The following is a 6,309-nucleotide window of genomic DNA, read 5'->3' on the forward strand; positions in this document are numbered from 1 at the left end:
ATTATTTTTTTTTTTGCAAGTGTTGCTCCCAGTTTTTTAAAAATTTTGTTTATGGCAGGTTTTGCCAGTAAAAGCTTTCTATTTTCACATAGTTGATTTAATTATTCTTTCATTGCATCTAGATTTTGAATCCTAGTTAGAAAGACTGTTCTTATATCTGATTGTATGGAATCTACCCATGTTGGGTTTTTTTTTAAGTTTTTTTATTTTGAGAGAGAGAGAGAGTGAGCAGGGGAGGGGCAGAGAGAGAGAGGGAGAGAGAGAATCCCACGTAGGCTCTGAGCTGTCAACACAAAGCCCCATGCGGGGCTTGAACTCGTGAACCCTGAGATCATGACCTGAGCTTAAATCAAGAGTTGGATCCTTAACTGACTGAGCCATCCAGGCGCCCCTACGTGTGTTTTCTAATGCTTGTTTGGTTCATGGATCCAATTGAATCTTCTTCCAAATGTCTGTCTCTCTATCCCAGCACTATGTATTGAAGAGGCTGTCTTTTCCCCAGTGATCTGAAATGCACCCGTGTCATATAATAAACACCCAAATGCATTGGACCTAATTCTGGGCTTTCCAGTCTGTCTCACTAGCTCTGTCTCTTCATGTGCTGGTCCCCCATGGTGGGCATTGTAAAGGCGTCATTATGTTGCGCGTGTGTGTGCAAACGGCAAGGAAGGGCTTCATCCACAATTGTTGCAATAGGAGGGAGAGATTGAACTCAACTCCCATTACTGTGTTTGAATATCTGGTAGAGTTAGACCTCCTCTGTCTGCTTCCGTGTCAGGGCATCCTAGCTATTCCTGCGTGTGGCCACTATCTTTTGTTGGGATATCACATTTACAGACAAACTTCAGGGTAATTGACACCGTTATCAAGTTGAGCCATCTTATCCAAAACCAAGGAACATCTTTCTGTGTGTTCAAGACTACTTAGTCTTGGGGCGCCTGGGTGACTCAGTCGGTTGAGCGTCTGACTTGGGCTCAGGTCATGATCTCACAGTTCATGAGTTCATGCCCCGCGTCAGGCTCTGTGCTGACAGCTCAGAACCTGGAGCCTGCTTCTGATTCTGTGTCTCCCTCTCTCTCTACCCCTCCCCAACTTGTGCTCTGTCTCTCAAAAATGAATAAACATTAAAAAAAATTTTTTTAATAAAAAATACTATTTAGTCTTATTTGTTCAAGACCACTTTCAGGAGCATTTTGAAGTTTTCCTCACATGTTTTTATTAAGTTTATTCATGAGGATGTGGCTTTGTTTGTTATTATAATTTTTTTCTTCCATCCTGTCTAGAATGGGTCAGTGTGTGTATGTGTGTGTATGTGTGCTGTTTTGTGTGCACCTACCTCACTGAATTTATTTTGTTATTAGTTTAAGCATTAATCCTTTTAGAGAGTTTAGGGATTCTATCATCTGAAACTTGAAATAGTTTGACTTCTTTACTGATTTTTATGCATCTACTTGCTTTCTCTTATCTAATTAAATTGGCTAAATACCTCCCACTCAATATTTTTTTATTTTTTTTAAGTTTTTATTTTTGGGGGCACCTGAGTGGCTCAGTCGGTTAAGCCTCTGACTTCAGCTCAGGTCATGATCTCGTGGCTCATGAGTTCGATCCCGAGTCAGGCTCTGTGCTGACAGCTTGGAGCCTGGAGCCTGCTTCAGATCCCGTGTCTCCCTCTCTCTCTGCCCCTCCCCCACTCACGCTCTGTCTCTCTCTCAAAAATAAGTAAACATTTAAAAAAACTTTTTAAAAACATGTTAAGTTTTTATTTATTAATTGAGAGAGAGGGAGGGAGAGAGCACAAGTAGGGGAGGGGCAGAGACAGAAGGAGAGAGAAACTTCCAAGCAGGCTCCACACTGTCAGCACAGAGCCCCATGTGGGGCTCGAGCTCCAGAACTGAGAGATCATGACCTGAGTCGAAATCAGAAGTTGGACATTCAACCGACTGAGCCACCTGACACCCTTCCCATTTAATATTAAATATTAGGTATAATGGGCCTCTTTCCCTTGTTCCTGAGGTTAGTAAAAAAAGTCTCTAGTACTTCTCCTGTTACAGGAGATGCTGACTTTAGCCCCCCCCCCCGCAAAATAAAACAAACACCAGCCAGGATGTTACATGGAAGGTGATGGATGATACACATACATCCTTTGGCCACATGTGTTAACATGTTGTATTGTGTTGATTGATCCCCAGCCTGTTCTAGTGTTAGTTTTCTTCATTTATTGTATAAATTGTCAAATAGGTAATTTAAAAATTTCTGTAATAGGGGCTTTCTATCTTTTAAATTATTGTTACCTAAAGTCAATCCAGATTTTGTGGTTTTTACACTGTTCAACACAAAAGTGAATAACATTCTGCCTTGCATGTCAAAAAAAAAAAAAGAGAAAGAGAGAGAGAGGTACTGACTTTAGAACAGAGATAGGGGGATGTATGTATGTATATATGGGGGTACACATTAATTCCTATTATATTGGGTGGTTTCTTAAAATCAAGAATGAATATTGATTTTCATTGAAGACCTATATGGAGATAATTATATGATATTTCTCCTAGCACTGTTAATAAGATGAATCTTTTATTTTTATTTTTTTATTTTTTTAATGTTTTATTTATTTTTGAGAGAGAAAGAGAATGCATGCAAGCAGGGGAGGGGCAGAGAGAGAGGGAGACACAGAATCTGAAGCTGGCTCCAGACTCTGAGCTATCAGCACAGAGCCCGACACAGAGCTCAAACGAACCCATGAATCGCAAAATCATGACCTGAGCCGAAGTCGGATGCTTAACCGACTGAGCCACCCAGGTGCCCCCCACCTTTTTTTAAATACAGAAGGCTTCATAAACTTACCTCTCTTCTTGTGCAGGGGCCATGCTAATCTTCTCTATATTGTTCCAACTTTAGTATATGTGCTGCCAAGGCAAGCACGATAAGATTAATCATACTAGTGGATTTCCTGATACCAGGTCCAGGATGAGAGGATAAGGCAAACAATAAGACACAAAATTTATTAAATATGAATATTAAGCCATCCTTGCCTTCCTGAAATGGAAGCCACTTGGGCATGATATATTATGTTTCAATATGATTGTGTTAGCCATCTGGATGTGAGGTCCAGGCGTGGCTTTGCTGGGTTCTTACTGGTGTCGGCCAGGACTAATCCTCATCTAGAGGCTGAGGTAGGAATGGATCTGCTCTTCTACCTATGTGGTTGCCAGCAACACTCACCTTTTTTTAGTTGCAGGACGAGAGCTTATTGCCATATTCTGTTGGTTAGAGGAAAGTCAATGGTTCCATCCACACTCCAGGGCGTGAACTCCAGGAGATAGGGATGGCAGGTGCTTTAGTCCATCCAACACAATGGTGTTAGATTTGGTTTGCTGATAGTTATTTTTACTAGTTTTCCTAGTCATTCCTTCGTTTGATAAAGTGTAGCTTCTGACAGGTTCTTCAAGAAGGACTCATGAGTATGACGTTCCCTGATTCATTTCATGTTGACATTGTTTTCTGTCCTCTTGATACCTGAAGGATAGTTTGGCTGGTTATAAAATCCTAGCTCACACTTGCTTTCTTTGAATTCATTATAACGTTGCTCTGGGTTGTATTGCTTACATGCAGTTGTCAAGAAGTCTGATGTAAACACACTTTTCTTCCTTTTATGAGTCACTTGATCATTTTTCCTGGAGCTCCAGAAGATTGTTTTTTTCTTTACCTTTAAAGTCTGATCATTTTACTAAGAAATATCTTGGAGTTGCCCATTCAGTATCGATTTTCTCAACTGCACTGGGCAAGGGGTGGGGGGAAGTTGACTATGCAGATTCAAGTCTGCTTTTATTTCCAGAAAGATTTCTTGGAAAATCATTATGCTGCTAATTATGTTGTTTTTCTTCCAATGCTATGTCTATACACTAGATCTTTTTTGCCCATCTTCTGTATCTATCACTTTCTATATAATCCTCTTTGCTACTGTTTTTATTTCATTTTGGTTTTATGGTTGTTTTCATTCATTTCCTCAATGAACTTTATTAAAATTTCAGTCAAATCTATTCTCCCTAAAAGAGCGTCTAGTTTAGTGTTCATTTCTGAGATGATGTTGTGTTTTTCATTTTCTCTCCTGAGTTTGGGAATTCTAGTTTTGTGTGTACCTTTTTTGTGTGTTTCCATTTCCGTTTTGAGTTTTCAAGTTTATATGTAAGGTATTTTGTCACGTCTCAGACACTTTCATAAGGCTATTCAAGTCAGGATTCTGTGTTACATTATTCCCATGTAAATTAGTTTGTGGGGAAAATGATTGTCAGCCCCTTATATTGCTTTTGTATAGATACTGTTTGTTACCCTCTGTTAACTTAGAAGTGTCTTGGAGAGCCTGGGTGGCTTAGTTGGTTAAGTGTCTGATGAATGATTTTGGCTTAGGTCACAATCCCATGGTTTGAGGAATTGAGCCCTGTGTCAGGCTCCAGGCTGACAGCATGGAACCTGCTTAAGATTCTCACTCTCCCTCTCTGCCTCTCCCCCCACCCCAAAATAAATAAATAAACTTAAAAAAGAAAAAGAAATGTCTTTATGTTTGCAGGTAGTGGGAATAATAGACCAATCATAGGCTAGTCTTGGGGATTTGGGTAACATCAGATTTCTTAATTCAGGAGTGCCCTCTTCTGTTGGTTTAAGGACTCCTTTACTTGGAGTCTTACCCGGTGTGGGATGGTTTGGTGTCTGCCAAATTTACCATTCACTTTTGCTTCTATAGGCCTTTGATTTCCCCATACTACTTTTTTTTTTTACCCTATCCATTTACCCCCAATCCTCTAAAGGCCTCCACCTCTGAGCCACATCCTCTAGAAGCAGGATCTTTCCAAGACAGCCAACCCTGGTCCTGCATGCTCTCTGTCCCTTTTGAATCCCCCCAGAATCCAGTGCTGCCTCTCACCTGGTCTCACATCTGCTCTCAGAACTGCCCCACTCTAGTGGGACTTTTTCCTTCTGGTGTCATTTTGTCTAAATTCTTGGCCCCAGTTCCCTGCTCCTCTTTCCCACGTGGTCTCTGCCCGACCTGCCATGCCAGCGGTTCTCTGGAGCGGGCTCTGCAGGTGGGGTCTCTCGCCTCGCTCACACCAACTACAGGTGGGCAGCAGCCTGTCTCCTGGTCATGCTCTAGGCCCCAGTGTGGGTAGTTTTATTTGCGCTCTTGGTCGATCTGTATGGAGAAGTTTGCCTTTAGGTGGCTGCCATTATCTACAGGGACTTGGAGATGTCCCCAAGCTTTTTACTCAGAAAACTTCGTATGGAATGGTGTACACCCCACTTCAATCCATTCCTCATTAACATCTGGCAGTGTGTGTTTTATCTCAGCCCTCATAACTTTAGCTGAACCATTTAAGTGTAAGTGTATCAGTATCTCCTTAGAACAAGGGCGTTCTACAAAACCTGAGGTCGGGTATCACACCCAGGAAACATTAACACAAAAACATTTCTCATATACAGTCCATATTCAACTTTTCCCAGTGGCCCCAGTAATGTCCTTTTGGGCCTTATTTTTACATCTGGGATCCAATCAATGATCAAGCGTTGCACTTGTTTGTCATGTTTATTAAAGTCTTTTAATCTACCACAGTCCCTCCATATTGTTTGTCTGTCTTTCCTGGTGTCATGAAGGCTCCACATCAGTTTTCTCCCATAATCTGGATTTGTTGGACTCTTTCCTCAAAACTCGATTCAGGCGAAGTGTTTTGGGTTGAAGTTGTTTTAAAATCATAGACAGGGGGGCGTGTGGGTGGCTCAGCCAGTTAAGTGTCAGACTCTTGATCTCAGTTCAGGTCATGATCTCGTAGTTGTGACATCAAGCCCCACATTGGGCTCTGCACTGACAGAATGAAGCCTGCATGGGATTCTCTGTCGCCCTGTCCCCTTACCCTTACCCCACTCATGCTCTCTCTCTTTCTCTCTCAAAATAAGTAAATAAAAATGTATAAAAAATAAAATAAAATAAAATAAAATAAAATAAAATAAAATAAAATAAAATAAAATAAGGGTGCCTGGGTGACTCTGTTGGTTAAGCGTTAAACTTCAGTTCAGGTCATGATCTCACAGTTGGTGGGTTCGAGCCCCTGTCAGACTCTGTGCTGACAGGTCAGAGCCTGGAGGCTGCTTTGGATTCTGTGTCTCCCTCACTGTCTCTGCCCCTCCCCTGCTAGGCTCTGTCTCTCTTTCTCTCAAAAATAAATAAATATTTTTTAAAAATTTTTAAATAAATAAAGTTACAGACAGGGATGCATACCTAGGAAGAGAAGTCCACCCCATATTCTGCCAGCCCATCCTGTA

At 41.3% G+C, this 6,309-nt stretch overlaps 1 non-coding gene across 1 annotated transcript; it reads right to left on the reverse strand.

Moving 5' to 3' along the window:
- Nucleotides 1-2,813: 2,813 nt before the first annotated feature.
- Nucleotides 2,814-2,919, reverse strand: LOC115526327. Its single transcript, XR_003972588.1, has one exon. It is a non-coding gene; the product is annotated as a U6 spliceosomal RNA (small nuclear RNA).
- Nucleotides 2,920-6,309: the final 3,390 nt, after the last annotated feature.

This window comes from Lynx canadensis, chromosome A1 (assembly GCF_007474595.2).
Source record: "Lynx canadensis isolate LIC74 chromosome A1, mLynCan4.pri.v2, whole genome shotgun sequence".
NCBI lineage: Eukaryota > Metazoa > Chordata > Mammalia > Carnivora > Felidae > Lynx > Lynx canadensis.